The sequence below is a fragment of the Triturus cristatus genome, chromosome 3_1 (genome assembly GCF_964204655.1).
Source record: "Triturus cristatus chromosome 3_1, aTriCri1.1, whole genome shotgun sequence".
NCBI classification, from domain to species: domain Eukaryota; kingdom Metazoa; phylum Chordata; class Amphibia; order Caudata; family Salamandridae; genus Triturus; species Triturus cristatus.
The window spans coordinates 1,101,173,137-1,101,190,572 of record NC_140583.1 but is presented as its reverse complement, the minus strand read 5'-3'; positions in this window follow the sequence as shown (position 1 = coordinate 1,101,190,572).

Sequence of the window (17,436 nt, the reverse complement as noted above, 5' to 3'; positions counted from 1 at the left end):
TTAAGGCCAAATAGCACTTTTTTGGAGGTTCCTACATTGCATTTAAGGAATCGCAAAATTTGCGATTCCTTAAATGCAATTGCAAAATAAGGATTCGCAAATTTAGCGATTCCTTATTTTGCATGCAGATTTGCCTTCCTACATTCCACTTAGCAAATTTGCGATCGCAAACGCCGAAATTCGGCGAATTTCAGCGTTTGCGATCGCAAATTTGCTTTCTACATATGGCCCTTAATGTTAAAACGTGTGCTGACATTACCTAAAAGCACCCCTGCCACTATGTGTCATAATGAAATAGGTGTTATACCATTATCCTTTCGCATGCAATTAGCACCATTGATGCTTTGGCGTAGCATCTCGGTAAAAGAGGAACCAGTCCTGAACCGTGACATAATTTTAGATTGTTTAAAACTGGATTATGCAAAAAAAAAATCCCATGGCTCTCCTACTTGCAAGAACAATTGGAGAAGTTGGGATTGCAGGATTGTTTTAACAGCCCCGGAAATATATCTGCAATTCCTAAGGCCAAGCTCAAAAGTGATTTTCTTTTACTCCTGAAGCATGAAAGAGATAGCCAAGAGATGGTAAAAAAAAGGTTCGTTGAGCATTTACTACTAATTAGCTCCCCACGAATTGAATCCTATCTCTCATTCTATTTTAAAGATGTTTTATTTGATTAGGTTCCGAATGGGTATTGCTCATTTACTGGTATCGTACCCACATGATGCATATTGTGATGCCAAATTAGAACTGTGTCCATGTAATTCAATTTCTGCACAAAGCACCTTGCACTTTGTTTTTTTGTAAATTGTATCTGAACCCTAGACGCACTTTTTTAAAACCATTATTAAGATTTTTAAATAAGTGTCAACCTGCACTATGTCATCTACTTCTTTTAAATAATGAATTCACCGGTCTTATGGTCTATAAGTATATCTCCGCTGCAGTTCGACTTCGTAATGTTGTCGGAAAATGAACTCTTGGGTATCATTCAAATTGGTTAAAATCTTAATATGCGTATTATTGTTAAAATAATGTTTTATTTGTTCTTTTATGGCTGTCATTAAGCCGAATAAAGATTTTTGACTGACTGACTGACTGACTGTACCTAAGGTACCTTTAGTGGTTTTCAATTGATCAATTCAATTGAGATTATCTGGTAAAACAATAGTAATCTGGAATCCCACACGCTGCACACCCACGTGAGAAGTTGACCTGATATATGCTGTCCAATAATTTTAGTGGGCACCCTGTATCAGTCCAAACAACCCCTTAAGGTGAATAGGTTAAAGACAACCTTTATTGAAAGCTATCCTAGTGGTTGCTATGGAGAGCAGCCTTCAGGCTAAGTCTTGAAGGAATGAAAAGCAGCTTGTTTACCAGTCTATAATCTCTTGACTGACCAAATGAAAGTACAACCACACCAGGTATATATTTAAAATATATGTATTTAAGATAAAGCACACCCCTCTAGTCTCTTTATGAGGCTGGAGTTCAAAGTACAAAGAGTAGGATCTGCACTTATGTTGCCCCCACTTTTTTTCTGATGTTAACAATGGTTTCTGGCTATAGTCTGGCTGGTCCCTGCTAATCAGGGCCCCAGTCTCTCTGTTCTCTGTTCTGTCTAAACAACTTGGAGTGCATATTAGATGCACTAGTGATTGGATACTGTGGTACCTTATGAGCCCCTAGTATAAGGTACCTTAGGTACCAAGGGCATAGGTACTTTACAGGCCTACAAGGGGCTGAAGCATGTATTATACCACCCCTGGGAAGCAGACTAATCTGACACCACAGGCCTGCTACTGCAGCCTGGGTGAGGTAGTGTTAGCACTCCTCACTGAGGTATAGGTTCCCTATATCTCACCTTACACACACACATATAAACCTGTCAGTCACCCCTGAGGCAGGCCCTATCAATCCTGAGGGCAGGGTGCTTGGTTTACAATGTGAGGGGGTGCCCCTACATGAGCAGGGCCCCTCTGTAGCTGGCAGAGTCTATTCTCTGTGTCTGTTTGTGGATGTGGTTAAACCATATACTCTTAAGTGCATTATAACCTCGCGGTAAATGCTAACTTTGGGATGGCTGCAACAAAACATGTCGTGTTTGGAATCATACCCCCACACCAGTAACTGGTGTGGGAGTATGATCCCGCCCTTCTAGAGGGGACGACATGCACCCACTGTGGAAACACGGTAGACATCTGAAAGAGCCCTGGCATCACAAAATGGATGCCACCAGCACAGACACTGGGCTGCCCTCCTGCTGCTGACTGAAACTCGCAGTGGAGGAGGCCCAACAATAGGCATCCTGTCACAGGGAGGTGTCACCACCTTCCAGACTGGATTTAGTGTATTGGGGCTGGGTGGGTGCACTCCTAGAGTGCTTTGAAGTCCTGCACTGGGGGAGCAGTAGGCTCCTCTGTGCATATGCCAGCTCAAACCGGTTCAGGGGCTACCTGCCCCTGCTCTGGCGTGAAACTGGACAAAGGGAAGTGGGTGTAACCGCCCACTCCCCTGACCCTCCAAGAGAAGTGGTCATAGAGCTAGTCTCTCCCTTTCTTTTAGTATAAGATAGGGAACCCTTGCCATTGCAAACTAGATATCCCTGGACGACGCTCTACAAGTAGAATCCTGGACCTTTGACGTTCCACTACCTTTGGAAGACTGAAGAATCTCCCTTGGAGTCAAGAAGTGACTCTCCTGCTTGGCAGGCACCAAAACTTTGAATCAACGGTTGCAAACTTTCCCGCTCCCGCCGGAGTCCAAAGTCCCTGCAGCCCCAGAAGTGGATTTCCTGACTTGGTGACGGCCATTGTGAGTCCCCAGCAAACATGAGGTGAGTGGACCCCACGAGTGATGAGGAACAGTAATACCCGGGTACTGTGCACTATTGTCAAGTGCAACCCTTTCACGACATTCTACCAACTTGTGCATTAGACCACATGTGTTCCAAGCCTCCAGCAGGATTTCCCTAAAATATCAGAGGCCTACCTCGTCCCGAGTGGCCGTGGGCTCCTGTGAAGTGAATCCTCATGAGGCGTCTTTGCAATCTCTTGCCAGCTGGCTTGTGGGTCCCCTGAAGACTTCTTTATCAAACCAAAGGGCGCCCGTGGTTGCTCCAGGCCGGCCCTGACTTACCTTTGCTGGGTGAGTCTCTCAGACCTTGCTGGTCTGCACCGCTGACTTTCTTCACATTCCATGAGATTTGCTGTTGCCAAGGATTGTTGGCTCCAATCTGGTTGCCGACAACTCAGTAAGCTGCAGACTTTGCAAGACACTGCTAATCCAGCTCCTGGTTGTCATCGACACCTCCTGGACCTCGTGGCTGAAGAGTCAAGGCACCCATGAATCACCTGAAATCACCCGATGACGGTGGGCATCCATCTTCCTGGCCCGGGTCACTGGCAAGTGACTGTGAACACTGTCCCTTCTGCTTTCAGGTCTTCCTTCTTCTGAATCCAGCCTTGGATTCCATCGGTTACTTCTCCAGTCTTCACAAGCAGCAAATCTTCTTTGGCTTCCATTGAAAACGACGCCGCAACCCGACACCAAAAGACACCTATGCACCCGGCTTCCCTGGGTGAGGTAACTCGTGCACTCCGGTGCTCCTGTGGGTGTTGGCCCTCGAAGTACTTACCTTGTAAGTGGCTTGCTTGTAGACTCTCCCGAAGTACCCTAAAACTTTAAAAATCCAACCGCGACTTGCTCCATTGAAATCGATAGGGAACACGCGGCTGTGTTCTCACACTGCACACGTCTCCCGTGGGTCCTTTACTTACCTGCCTTGGGTGGATTAGTGAGGCCCCAGTGATTCTAAAGGCCCTAGGCCTTGTCCCCTTGCAAGTCGGCCTTCCTAAACCTCTTTTTTAGTATATGGTCTGGTACACCCCTAGGGCCCAAGCCATATAAGTGCTTAATTTGTTTTGAAACATTGATTTGTGCATATGTTCCTGACTTCTAATCTCATAAAGAAATTAGTAGAGTGTGTCTAGAAATAAATACATATATATTTTATATATATACCTGTGTGGTGTTCTTTCATTTGGTAATTCAAGAGATTATAAGGTAAAACAAGCTGCTTTACATTCCTCTGAGACTTAGCCTGAAGGCTGCTCTCCACAGCTACCACTAGGATAGCTTTCTTTAAAAGGTTGTCTTAAACCTATCTACCATAAGAGTCGAATTGGACTGGTGCAAGGTGGCCACTTTAACTAGTGACCAGCATATGCCAGGCCAACTTTTCACACTCTGCCTTCAGGATTGTTAAGGCCTGCCATAGGTGTGACTTTTAGGTTTTATATGTGTGTGCAATGGTAGTGATATAGGTAGCCTATACCACAGTAAGGGGTGCAGGCACCACCTTACCCAGGCTGCAGTAGCAAACCTGTGGTGTCATTTTGGAGTGCTTCCCAGGGGTGGTATAATACATGCTTCAGCCCCTGGTAGGCCTCTAAGGTACCCATACCCTAGGTACATAGTATACCATATACTAGGGGCTTATAAGGCACTCCAGAATCCAATTAGAAATGTACCTAATGTACATGGAAACCATTTTAGAGAGGAAGCAGCTAGGCTGGGGTCCTGATTAGCAGGGCCACAGCCAGACTAAGGTCGAAAAACAGTGAAACACCAGCAAAATGTGGGGGTACCCATGTGAAGCAGATCCTACTCTCCTACACAGTGGTGCAGAAAGAGGCAACAGGGATACAGAAAGAGGCAGTAGAAGTGCAGAAAAAGGCAAAAGAGGTACAGAAAGAGTCAGGACAGGTGCACAAAGAGGCAAGAGGGGTACTGAAAGAGACAGGAGGGGTGTAGAAAGAAGGAAGATAAGTGCAGAAAAAAGCAACAGAGGTGTGGAAAGAAGCAAGTGAGACGCAGAAAAAGGCAAGAGAGGTGCAGACAATGGCAAGAGAGCAGCAGAAAGAGGCAAGAGGGATGCAAAAAATTGAAGAAGGGTGCAGAAAGAAGCAAGAGAGGTGCAGAAAGAAGCAATATAGGTGCAGAAAGAGGGGAGACGAGTACAGAAAGAGACAACAGGTGTGCAGAAAGAGACAACAGGTGTGCAGAAAGAAGCAAGAGAGGTACAGAAAGAGGCAATAGAAGTGCAGAAAGGAGCAACAGAGGTGCAGAAAGAGGCAAGAGGGGTGCAGAAAGAAGAGAGAGAAGTCGAGAAAGAAGCAATAGAGGTGCAGAAAGAGGCAAGTGGGGTGCAGAAAGAGGCAAGAACATTGCAGAAAGAACCAAGAGATGTGCAGAATGAGGCAAGAGACATGCACAAAGAGGCAAGAGATGTGCAGAAAAAGGATGAAGGGTGCAGAAAGAGGCAAGAGAAGTGCAGAAAAGGCAGGTGAGGTACATGAGGAGGTAAGAGAACTGCAGGAAGAGGCAAGAGAGTTGCAGAAACAGGCAAAAGGGGTGCAGAAGAGGGAACAGGTGTGCAGTCAGAGGCAAGAGTGGTGCAAAAAGAGTTCAGAGGGATGCAGAAATTTGCAACAGAGATACAAAAAGAGCAGTGCAGAAAGAACCAACTGAGGGTCAGAAAGAGCCAAGAGGGATACAGAAAGAGGTAAGAAAAGTGCAGAAAGAAGCAAAAGAGGTGCAGGAAGATGCAAGAAAACTGAAGAAAAAGGCAGAAGAGGTGCAGAAAGAGTCAGGAGAGGTGCACAAAGAGGCAAATGAGGTGCAGAAAGAGGCAAGAGCAGTGCAGAAAGAAGCAAGAAAAGTGTAGAAAGAAGCAAGAGAGGTGCAGTCAGAGGCAAGAGTGGTGCAAAAAGAGGCAAGAGGGATGCAGAAATTTGCAAAAGAGGTGCAGAAAGAAGCAAGAGCAGTGCAGAAAGAACCAACAGAGGTGCAAAAAGAGGCAAGAGGGGTGCAGAAATAGGCAGGAGAGGTGCACAAAGAGGCAAGAGGGGTGAAGAAAGAGGCAGGAGGGGTACAGAAAGAAGGAATAGAAGTACAAAAAGAAGCAACAGAGGTGCTGAAAGAGGCACGAAGGGTGCAGAAAGAGTCAAGAGAAGTGCATATAGAAGCAACAGAGGTAAAGAAAGAGGCAGGAGAGGTGCAGAAACAGGCAGGAAAGGTGCAGAAAGAGGGAACCGGGGTGCAAAAAGAGGCAAGAGAGATGCAGAAAGAGGGGAGAGGGGTGCAGAAAGAGGCAAGAGGGGTACAGATATAAGCAAATGAGGTGCATAAAGAGGCAGCAGAGGTGCAGAAACAGGCAGTAAATGTGCAGAAAGAGGGAACAGGGGTGCAGAAAGAGGAATAAGGAAATTTGCAAAAGAGGTGCAGAAAGAAGCAAGAGCAGTGCAGAAAGAACCAACAAAGGTGCAGAAAGAGTCAAGAAAGGTGCAGAAAGAAGCAAGAAAAGTGCAGAAAGAAGCAAAAGAGGTGCAGAAAGAGGCAAAGAACTGCAGAACCAAGCAAGAGAGGTGCAGAAAGAGAAAAGAGGGGGCAGAAAGAGTCAAGAGGGGTGCAGAAGCAAGCAAGCGAAGTGCAGAAAGAAGCAACAGAGGTCCAGACGAGGCAAGGGAGGTGCAGGAACAGGCAGGAAAGGTGCAGAAAGAGGGAACGAGGTGAAGAAAGAAGCAAGAGGGATACAGAAATTTTCAAAAGAGGTGTAGAAAGAAGCAAGAGCAGTGCAGAAAGAACCAACAGAGGTGCAGAAAGAGTCAAAAGGGGTGCAGGAAGAAGCAAAAGATGTACAGAAAAAGGGAAGAGAACTGCAGTAAAAGGCAAGAGAGGTGCAGAAAGAGGAAGGAGAGGTGCACAAAGAGGCAAGAGGGGTACAGAAAGAGGCAAGAGGGGTGCATGAGGAAGCAAGAGAAGTGCAGAAAGAAGCAACAGAGATGCATAAACAGGAAAGAGAGGTGCAGAAACAGGCAGGAAAGGTACAGAAAGAGGGAACAGGGGTGCAGAAGGAGGCAAGAGGGATACAGAAATTTGCAAAAGAGGTGCAGAAAGAAGCAAGAGCAGTGTAGAAAGAACCAACTGAGAAAAGAGGGGGCAGAAAGAGGCAAGAGGGGTGCAGAAAGAGGTAGGAGAGTTTCAGAAAGAGGCAAGAGGTATACAGAAAGAAGGAAGAAAAGTGCAAAAAGAAGCAACAGAGATGCTGAAAGAGACAAGAAGGGTGCAGAAAGAGGCAAGAGGAGTGCAGAAAGAAGCAACAGATTTGCAGAAAGAGGCAATAGAGGTACAGAAAGAGGCAAGATAGATGCAGAAAAAAGCAAGTGAGGTGCAGAAAGCGGCAAGAGAGGTGCAGAAAGAGGCAAGAGAGGTGCAGAAAGAAGAGAGCGAGGTTCAGAAAGAGAGAAGAGAAAATCAGAAAGTGGCAAGTGGGGTGCAAAAAGAGGCAAGAGAGGTGCAACAAGACACAAGAGAGGTGCAGAAACAAGCAAGAGAAGTGCAGAATGAGGCAAGGGAATTGCTGAAAGAAGCAACAGAGGTGCATAAAGATGCAAGAGAGGTGCAGAAACAGGCAGGAAAGGTACAACAAGAGGGAATGGGGTACAGAAAGAGGCAAGAGGGATACAGAAATTTGCAAAAGAGGTGTAGAAAGAAGTAAGAGCGCTGCAGAAAGAACCAACAGAGGTGCAGAAAGAGGCAAGAGGGGTACAGAAAGAGGCAAGAGAACTGCAGAAAAAGGCAAGAGAGGTGCGGAAAGAGGAAGGAGCGGTTCACAAAGAAGCAAGAGGGGTACAAAAGGAGGCAAGAGGGGTGCAGAAGGAAGCAAGAGAAGTGCAGCAAAAACAGCAGAGGTGCTGAAAGAGGCAAGAGGGGTGAAGAAAGAGGCAAGAGAAGTGCAGAAAGAAGCAACAGAGGTGCAAAAAGAGGCAAGATAGGTGCAGAAACAAGCAGGAAATGCGCAGAAAGAGGGAACAGGGGTGTAGAAAGAGGCAAGAGGGATACAGAAAGAGGCGGGAGGGGTGCAGAAGGAAGCAAGAGAAGTGCAGATAAAACAACAGAGGTGCTGAAAGAGGCAAGAGGGGTGAAGAAAGAGGCAAGAGAAGTGCAGAAAGAAGCAACAGAGGTACAGAAAGAGGCAAGATAGGTGCAGAAACAAGCAGGAAATTTGCAGAAAGAGGGAACAGGGGTGTAGAAAGAGGCAAGAGGGATACAGAAATTTGCAAAAAAGGTACAGAAAAAAGCAAGAGCAGTGGAGAAAGAACCGTCATAGGTGGAGAAAGAGGCAAGAGGGCTGAAGAAAGAGGTAGGAGAGGTGCACAAAGAGGCAAGAGGGGTACAGAAAGAGGCAAGAGAGGTATAGAAAGAGGCAAGAGAAGTGCAGAATGAGGCAAGAGAATTGCTGAAAGAAGCAACAGAGGTGCATAAAGAGGCAAGAGAGGTGCAGAAACAGGCAGGAAAGGTGCAGAAAGAGGGAACGGGGTCCAGAAAGAGGCAAGAGGGATACATAAAATTTTTAAAGAGGTGCAGAAAGAAGCAAGAGCGCTGCAGAAAGAACCAACAGAGGTGCAGAAAGAGGCAAGAGGGGTACAGAAAGAGGCAAGACACCTACAGAAAAAGGCAAGAGAGGTACAGAAAGAGGAAGGAGAGGTTCACAAAGAAGCAAGAGGGGTACAAAAAGAGGCAAGAGGGGTGCAGAAGGAAGCAATAGAAGTGCAGAAAGAAGCAACAGAGGTGCTGAAAGAGGCAAGAGGGATGAGGAAAGAGGCAAGAGAAGTGCAGAAAGAAGCAACAGAGGTGAAGAAAGAGGCAAGAGAGGTGCAGAAACAAGCAGGAAATGTGCAGAAAGAGGGAACAGGGGTGCCGAAAGAGCCAAGAGGGATACAGGAATTTGCAAAAGAGGTGCAGAAAGAAACAGGAGCAGTGGAGAAAGAACCGTCAGAGGTGGAGAAAGAGGCAAGAGGGCTGCAGAAAGAGGTAGGAGAGATGCACAAAGAGGCAAGAGGGGTACAGAAAGAAGGAAGAGAGGTACAGAAAAAAGCACCAGAGGTGCTGAAAGAGACAAGAAGGGTGCAGAAAGAGGGAAGAAGGGTGCAGAAAGAGGCAAGGGGGTACAGAAAGAGGTAGGAGAGCTTCACAAAGAGGCAAGAGGTTTACAGAAAGAAGGAAGAAAAGTGCAAAAAGAAGCAACAGAGATGCTGAAAGAGACAAGAAGGGTGCAGAAAGAGGCAAGAGGAGTGCAGAAAGAAGCAACAGATTTGAAGAAAGAGGCAATAGAGGTACAGAAAGAGGCAAGATAGATGCAGAAAGAAGCAAGTGAGGTGCAGAAAGAGGCAAGAGAGGTGCAGAAAGAGGCAAGAGGGGTGCAGAAAGAAGAGAGTGAGGTTCAGAAAGAGTGAAGAGAAAATCAGAAAGTGGCAAGTGGGGTGCAGAAAGAGGCAAGAGAGGTGCAACAAGACACAAGAGAGGTGCAGAAACAAGCAAGAGAAGTACAGAATGAGGCAAGCGAATTGCTGAAAGAAGCAACAGAGGTGCATAAAGATGCAAGAGAGGTGCAGAAACAGGCAGGAAAGGTACAAAAAGAGGGAATGGGGTACAGAAAGAGGCAAGAGGGATACAGAAATTTGCAAAAAAGGTACAGAAAGAAGCAAGAGCAGTGGAGAAAGAACCATCATAGGTGGAGAAAGAGGCAAGAGGGCTGAAGAAAGAGGTAGGAGAGATGCACAAAGAGGCAAGAGGAGTACAGAAAGAGGCAATAGAGGTATAGAAAGAGGCAAGAGAAGTGCAGAATGAGGCAAGAGAATTGCTGAAAGAAGCAACAGAGGTGCATAAAGAGGCGGCAAGAGAGGTGCAGAAACAGGCAGAAAAGGTGCAGAAAGAGGGAACGGGGTCCAGAAAAAGGCAAGAGGGATACAGAAATTTTTTAAAGAGGTGCAGAAAGAAGCAAGAGTGCTGCAGAAAGAACCAACAGAGGTGCAGAAAGAAGCAAGAGGGGTACAGAAAGAGGCAAGAGACCTACAGAAAAAGGCTAGAGAGGTACAGAAAGAGGAAGGAGAGGTTCACAAAGAAGCAAGAGGGGTACAAAAAGAGGCAAGAGGGGTGCAGAAGGAAGCAAGAAAAGTGCAGAAAGAAGCAACAGAGGTACTGAAAGAGGTAAGAGGGATGAGGAAAGAGGCAAGAGAAGTGCAGAAAGAAGCAACAGAGGTGAAGAAAGAGGCAAGAGAGGTGCAGAAACAAGCAGGAAATGTGCAGAAAGAGGGAACAGGGGTGCAGAAAGAGCCAAGAGGGATACAGGAATTTGCAAGAGGTGCAGAAAGAAACAGGAGCAGTGGAGAAAGAACCGTCAGAGGTGGAGAAAGAGGCAAGAGGGCTGCAGAAAGAGGTAGGAGAGATGCACAAAGAGGCAAGAGGGGTACAGAAAGAAGGAAGAGAGGTGCAGAAAGAAGCACCAGAGGTGCTAAAAGAGACAAGAAGGGTGCAGAAAGAGGGAAGAAGGGTGCAGAAAGAGGCAAGGGGGTACAGAAAGAGGTAGGAGAGCTTCACAAAGAGGCAAGAGGTTTACAGAAAGAAGGAAGAAAAGTGCAAAAAGAAGCAACAGAGATGCTGAAAGAGACAAGAAGGGTGCAGAAAGAGGCAAGAGGAGTGCAGAAAGAAGCAACAGATTTGCAGAAAGAGGCAATAAAGGTACAGAAAGAGGCAAGATAGATGCAGAAAGAAGCAAGTGAGGTGCAGAAAGAGGCAAGAGAGGTGCAGAAAGAGGCAACAGAGGTGCAGAAAGAAGAGAGTGAGGTTCAGAAAGAGAGAAGAGAAAATCAGAAAGTGGCAAGTGGGGTGCAGAAAGAGGCAAGAGAGGTGCAACAAGACACAAGAGAGGTGCAGAAACAAGCAAGAGAAGTGCAGAATGAGGCAAGAGAATTGCTGAAAGAAGCAACAGAGGTGCATAAAGATGCAAGAGAGGTGCAGAAACAGGCAGGAAAGGTACAAAAAGAGGGAATGGGGTACAGAAAGAGGCAAGAGGGATACAGAAATTTGCAAAAGAGGTGTAGAAAGAAGCAAGAGCGCTGCAGTAAGAACCAACAGAGGTGCAGAAAGAGGCAAGAGGGGTACAGAAAGTGGCAAGAGAACTGCAGAAAAAGGCAAGAGAGGTGCGGAAAGAGGAAGGAGCGGTTCACAAAGAAGCAAGAGGGGTAGAAAAAGAGGCAAGAGCGGTGCAGAAGGAAGCAAGAGAAGTGCAGAAAAAACTACAGAGGTGCTGAAAGAGGCAAGAGGGGTGAAGAAAGAGGCAAGAGAAGTACAGAAAGAAGCAACAGAGGTGCAGAAAGAGGCAAGATAGGTGCAGAAACAAGCAGGGAATGTGCAGAAAGAGGGAACAGGGGTGTAGAAAGAGGCAAGAGGGATATAGAAAGAGGCAGGAGGGGTGCAAAAGGAAGCAAGAGAAGTGCAGAAAAAACAACAGCGGTGCTGAAAGAGGCAAGAGGGGTGAAGAAAGAGGCAAGAGAAGTGCAGAAAGAAGCAACAGAGGTACAGAAAGAGGCAAGATAGGTGCAGAAACAAGCAGGAAATGTGCAGAAAGAGGGAACAGGGGTGTAGAAAGAGGCAAGAGGGATACAGAAATTTGCAAAAAAGGTACAGAAAGAAGCAAGAGCAGTGGAGAAAGAACCATCATAGGTGGAGAAAGAGGCAAGAGGGCTGAAGAAAGTGGTAGGAGAGATGCACAAAGAGGCATGAGGAGTACAGAAAGAGGCAATAGAGGTATAGAAAGAGGCAAGAGAAGTGCAGAATGAGGCAAGATAATTGCTGAAAGAAGCAACAGAGGTGCATAAAGAGGCAAGAGAGGTGCAGAAACAGGCAGGAAAGGTGCAGAAAGAGGGAACGGGGTCCAGAAAGAGGCAAGAGGGATACAGAAATGTTTTAAAGAGGTGCAGAAAGAAGCAAGAGCGTTGCAGAAAGAACCAACAGAGGTGCAGAAAGAAGCAAGAGGGGTACAGAAAGAGGCAAGAGACCTACAGAAAAAGGCAAGAGAGGTACAGAAAGAGGAAGGAGAGGTTCACAAAGAAGCAAGAGGGGTACAAAAAGAGGCAAGAGGGGTGCAGAAGGAAGCAAGAAAAGTGCAGAAAGAAGCAACAGAGGTACTGAAAGAGGCAAGAGGGATGAGGAAAGAGGCAAGAGAAGTGCAGAAAGAAGCAACAGAGGTGAAGAAAGAGGCAAGAGAGGTGCAGAAATGAGCAGGAAATGTGCAGAAAGAGGGAACAGGGGTGAAGAAAGAGCCAAGAGGGATACAGGAATTTGCAAGAGGTGCAGAAAGAAACAGGAGCAGTGGAGAAAGAACCGTCAGAGGTGGAGAAAGAGGCAAGAGGGCTGCAGAAAGAGGTAGGAGAGATGCACAAAGAGGCAAGAGGGGTACAGAAAGAAGGAAGAGAGGTGCAGAAAGAAGCACCAGAGGTGCTGAAAGAGACAAGAAGGGTGCAGAAAGAGGGAAGAAGGGTGCAGAAAGAGGCATGGGGGTACAGAAAGAGGTAGGAGAGCTTCACAAAGAGGCAAGAGGTTTACAGAAAGAAGGAAGAAAAGTGCAAAAAGAAGCAACAGAGATGCTGAAAGAGACAAGAAGGGTGCAGAAAGGGGCAAGAGGAGTGCAGAAAGAAGCAACAGATTTGCAGAAAGACGCAATAGAGGTACAGAAAGAGGCAAGATAGATGCAGAAAGAAGCAAGTGAGGTGCAGAAAGAGGCAAGAGAGGTGCAGAAAGAGGCAACAGAGGTGCAGAAAGAAGAGAGTGAGGTTCAGAAAGAGAGAAGAGAAAATCAGAAAGTGGCAAGTGGGGTGCAGAAAGAGGCAAGAGAGGTGCAACAAGACACAAGAGAGGTGCAGAAACAAGCAAGAGAAGTGCAGAATGAGGCAAGAGAATTGCTGAAAGAAGCAACAGAGGTGCATAAAGATGCAAGAGAGGTGCAAAAACAGGCAGGAAAGGTACAAAAAGAGGGAATGGGGTACAGAAAGAGGCAAGAGACCTACAGAAAAAGGCAAGAGAGGTACAGAAAGAGGAAGGATAGGTTCACAAAGAAGCAAGAGGGGTACAAAAAGAGGCAAGAGGGGTGCAGAAGGAAGCAAGAAAAGTGCAGAAAGAAGCAACAGAGGTACTGAAAGAGGCAAGAGGGATGAGGAAAGAGGCAAGAGAAGTGCAGAAAGAAGCAACAGAGGTGAAGAAAGAGGCAAGAGAGGTGCAGAAATGAGCAGGAAATGTGCAGAAAGAGGGAACAGGGGTGCAGAAAGAGCCAAGAGGGATACAGGAATTTGCAAGAGGTGCAGAAAGAAACAGGAGCAGTGGAGAAAGAACCGTCAGAGGTGGAGAAAGAGGCAAGAGGGCTGCAAAAAGAGGTAGGAGAGATGCACAAAGAGGCAAGAGGGGTACAGAAAGAAGGAAGAGAGGTGCAGAAAGAAGCACCAGAGGTGCTGAAAGAGACAAGAAGGGTGCAGAAAGAGGGAAGAAGGATGCAGAAAGAGGCAAGGGGGTACAGAAAGAGGTAGGAGAGCTTCACAAAGAGGCAAGAGGTTTACAGAAAGAAGGAAGAAAAGTGCAAAAAGAAGCAACAGAGATGCTGAAAGAGACAAGAAGGGTACAGAAAGAGGCAAGAGGAGTGCAGAAAGAAGCAACAGATTTGCAGAAAGAGGCAATAGAGGTACAGAAAGAGGCAAGATAGATGCAGAAAGAAGCAAGTGAGGTGCAGAAAGAGGCAAGAGAGGTGCAGAAAGAGGCAACAGAGGTGCAGAAAGAAGAGAGTGAGGTTCAGAAAGAGAGAAGAGAAAATCAGAAAGTGGCAAGTGGGGTGCAGAAAGAGGCAAGAGAGGTGCAACAAGACACAAGAGAGGTGCAGAAACAAGCAAGAGAAGTGCAGAATGAGGCAAGAGAATTGCTGAAAGAAGCAACAGAGGTGCATAAAGATGCAAGAGAGGTGCAGAAACAGGCAGGAAAGGTACAAAAAGAGGGAATGGGGTACAGAAAGAGGCAAGAGGGATACAGAAATTTGCAAAAGAGGTGTAGAAAGAAGCAAGAGTGCTGCAGAAAGAACCAACAGAGGTGCAGAAAGAGGCAAGAGGGGTACAGAAAGAGGCAAGAGAACTGCAGAAAAAGGCAAGAGAGGTGCGGAAAGAGGAAGGAGCGGTTCACAAAGAAGCAAGAGGGGTAGAAAAAGAGGCAAGAGGGGTGCAGAAGGAAACAAGAGAAGTGCAGAAAAAACAACAGAGGTGCTGAAAGAGGCAAGAGGGGTGAAGAAAGAGGCAAGAGAAGTGCAGAAAGAAGCAACAGAGGTGCAGAAAGAGGCAAGATAGGTGCAGAAACAAGCAGGAAATGTGCAGAAAGAGGGAACAGGGGTGTAGAAAGAGGCAAGAGGGATACAGAAAGAGGCAGGAGGGGTGCAGAAGGAAGCAAGAGAAGTGCAGAAAAAACAACAGCGGTGCTGAAAGAGGCAAGAGAGGTGCAGAAACAGGCAGGAAAGGTGCAGAAAGAGGGAACGGGGTCCAGAAAGAGGCAAGAGGGATACAGAATTTTTTTTAAAGAGGTGCAGAAAGAAGCAAGAGCGCTGCAGAAAGAACCAACAGAGGTGCAGAAAGAGGCAAGAGGGGTACAGAAAGAGGCAAGACACCTACAGAAAAAGGCAAGAGAGGTACAGAAAGAGGAAGGAGAGGTTCACAAAGAAGCAAGAGGGGTACAAAAAGAGGCAAGAGGGGTGCAGAAGGAAGCAATAGAAGTGCAGAAAGAAGCAACAGAGGTGCTGAAAGAGGCAAGAGGGATGAGGAAAGAGGCAAGAGAAGTGCAGAAAGAAGCAACAGAGGTGAAGAAAGAGGCAAGAGAGGTGCAGAAACAAGCAGGAAATGCGCAGAAAGAGGGAACAGGGGTGCAGAAAGAGCCAAGAGGGATACAGGAATTTGCAAAAGAGGTGCAGAAAGAAACAGGAGCAGTGGAGAAAGAACCGTCAGAGGTGGAGAAAGAGGCAAGAGGGCTGCAGAAAGAGGTAGGAGAGATGCACAAAGAGGCAAGAGGGGTACAGAAAGAAGGAAGAGAGGTGCAGAAAAAAGCACCAGAGGTGCTGAAAGAGACAAGAAGGGTGCAGAAAGAGGGAAGAAGGGTGCAGAAAGAGGCAAGGGGGTACAGAAAGAGGTAGGAGAGCTTCACAAAGAGGCAAGAGGTTTACAGAAAGAAGGCAGAAAAGTACAAAAAGAAGCAACAGAGATGCTGAAAGAGACAAGAAGGGTGCAGAAAGAGGCAAGAGGAGTGCAGAAAGAAGCAACAGATTTGCAGAAAGAGGCAATAGAGGTACAGAAAGAGGCAAGATAGATGCCGAAAGAAGCAAGTGAGGTGCAGAAAGAGGCAAGAGAGGTGCAGAAAGAGGCAAGAGGGGTGCAGAAAGAAGAGAGTGAGGTTCAGAAAGAGTGAAGAGAAAATCAGAAAGTGGCAAGTGGGGTGCAGAAAGAGGCAAGAGAGGTGCAACAAGACACAAGAGAGGTGCAGAAACAAGCAAGAGAAGTGCAGAATGAGGCAAGCGAATTGCTGAAAGAAGCAACAGAGGTGCATAAAGATGCAAGAGAGGTGCAGAAACAGGCAGGAAAAGTACAAAAAGAGGGAATGGGGTACAGAAAGAGGCAAGAGGGACACAGAAATTTGCAAAAGAGGTGTAGAAAGAAGCAAGAGCGCTGCAGAAAGAACCAACAGAGGTACAGAAAGAGGCAAGAGGGGTACAGAAAGAGGCAAGAGAACTTCAGAAAAAGGCAAGAGAGGTGCGGAAAGAGGAAGGAGCGGTTCACAAAGAAGCAAGAGGGGTAGAAAAAGAGGCAAGAGGGGTGCAGAAGGAAGCAAGAGAAGTGCAGAAAAAACAACAGAGGTGCTGAAAGAGGCAAGAGGGGTGAAGAAAGAGGCAAGAGAAGTGCAGAAAGAAGCAACAGAGGTGCAGAAAGAGGCAAGAGGGGTACAGAAAGAGGCAAGAGAACTGCAGAAAAAGGCAAGAGAGGTGCGGAAAGAGGAAGGAGCGGTTCACAAAGAAGCAAGAGGGGTACAAAAGGAGGCAAGAGGGGTGCAGAAGGAAGCAAGAGAAGTGCAGCAAAAACAGCAGAGGTGCTGAAAGAGGCAAGAGGGGTGAAGAAAGAGGCAAGAGAAGTGCAGAAAGAAGCAACAGAGGTACAGAAAGAGGCAAGATAGGTGCAGAAACAAGCAGGAAATTTGCAGAAAGAGGGAACAGGGGTGTAGAAAGAGGCAAGAGGGATACAGAAATTTGCAAAAAAGGTACAGAAAAAAGCAAAAGCAGTGGAGAAAGAACCGTCATAGGTGGAGAAAGAGGCAAGAGGGCTGAAGAAAGAGGTAGGAGAGGTGCACAAAGAGGCAAGAGGGGTACAGAAAGAGGCAAGAGAGGTATAGAAAGAGGCAAGAGAAGTGCAGAATGAGGCAAGAGAATTGCTGAAAGAAGCAACAGAGGTGCATAAAGAGGCAAGAGAGGTGCAGAAACAGGCAGGAAAGGTGCAGAAAGAGGGAACGGGGTCCAGAAAGAGGCAAGAGGGATACAGAAAATTTTTAAAGAGGTGCAGAAAGAAGCAAGAGCGCTGCAGAAAGAACCAACAGAGGTGCAGAAAGAGGCAAGAGGGGTACAGAAAGAGGCAAGACACCTACAGAAAAAGGCAAGAGAGGTACAGAAAGAGGAAGGAGAGGTTCACAAAGAAGCAAGAGGGGTACAAAAAGAGGCAAGAGGGGTGCAGAAGGAAGCAATAGAAGTGCAGAAAGAAGCAACAGAGGTGCTGAAAGAGGCAAGAGGGATGAGGAAAGAGGCAAGAGAAGTGCAGAAAGAAGCAACAGAGGTGAAGAAAGAGGCAAGAGAGGTGCAGAAACAAGCAGGAAATGTGCAGAAAGAGGGAACAGGGGTGCAGAAAGAGCCAAGAGGGATACAGGAATTTGCAAAAGAGGTGCAGAAAGAAACAGGAGCAGTGGAGAAAGAACCGTCAGAGGTGGAGAAAGAGGCAAGAGGGCTGCAGAAAGAGGTAGGAGAGATGCACAAAGAGGCAAGAGGGGTACAGAAAGAAGGAAGAGAGGTACAGAAAAAAGCACCAGAGGTGCTGAAAGAGACAAGAAGGGTGCAGAAAGAGGGAAGAAGGGTGCAGAAAGAGGCAAGGGGGTGCAGAAAGAGGTAGGAGAGCTTCACAAAGAGGCAAGAGGTTTACAGAAAGAAGGAAGAAAAGTGCAAAAAGAAGCAACAGAGATGCTGAAAGAGACAAGAAGGGTGTAGAAAGAGGCAAGAGGGATACAGAAAGAGGCAGGAGGGGTGCAGAAGGAAGCAAGAGAAGTGCAGATAAAACAACAGAGGTGCTGAAAGAGGCAAGAGGGGTGAAGAAAGAGGCAAGAGAAGTGCAGAAAGAAGCAACAGAGGTACAGAAAGAGGCAAGATAGGTGCAGAAACAAGCAGGAAATTTGCAGAAAGAGGGAACAGGGGTGTAGAAAGAGGCAAGAGGGATACAGAAATTTGCAAAAAAGGTACAGAAAAAAGCAAGAGCAGTG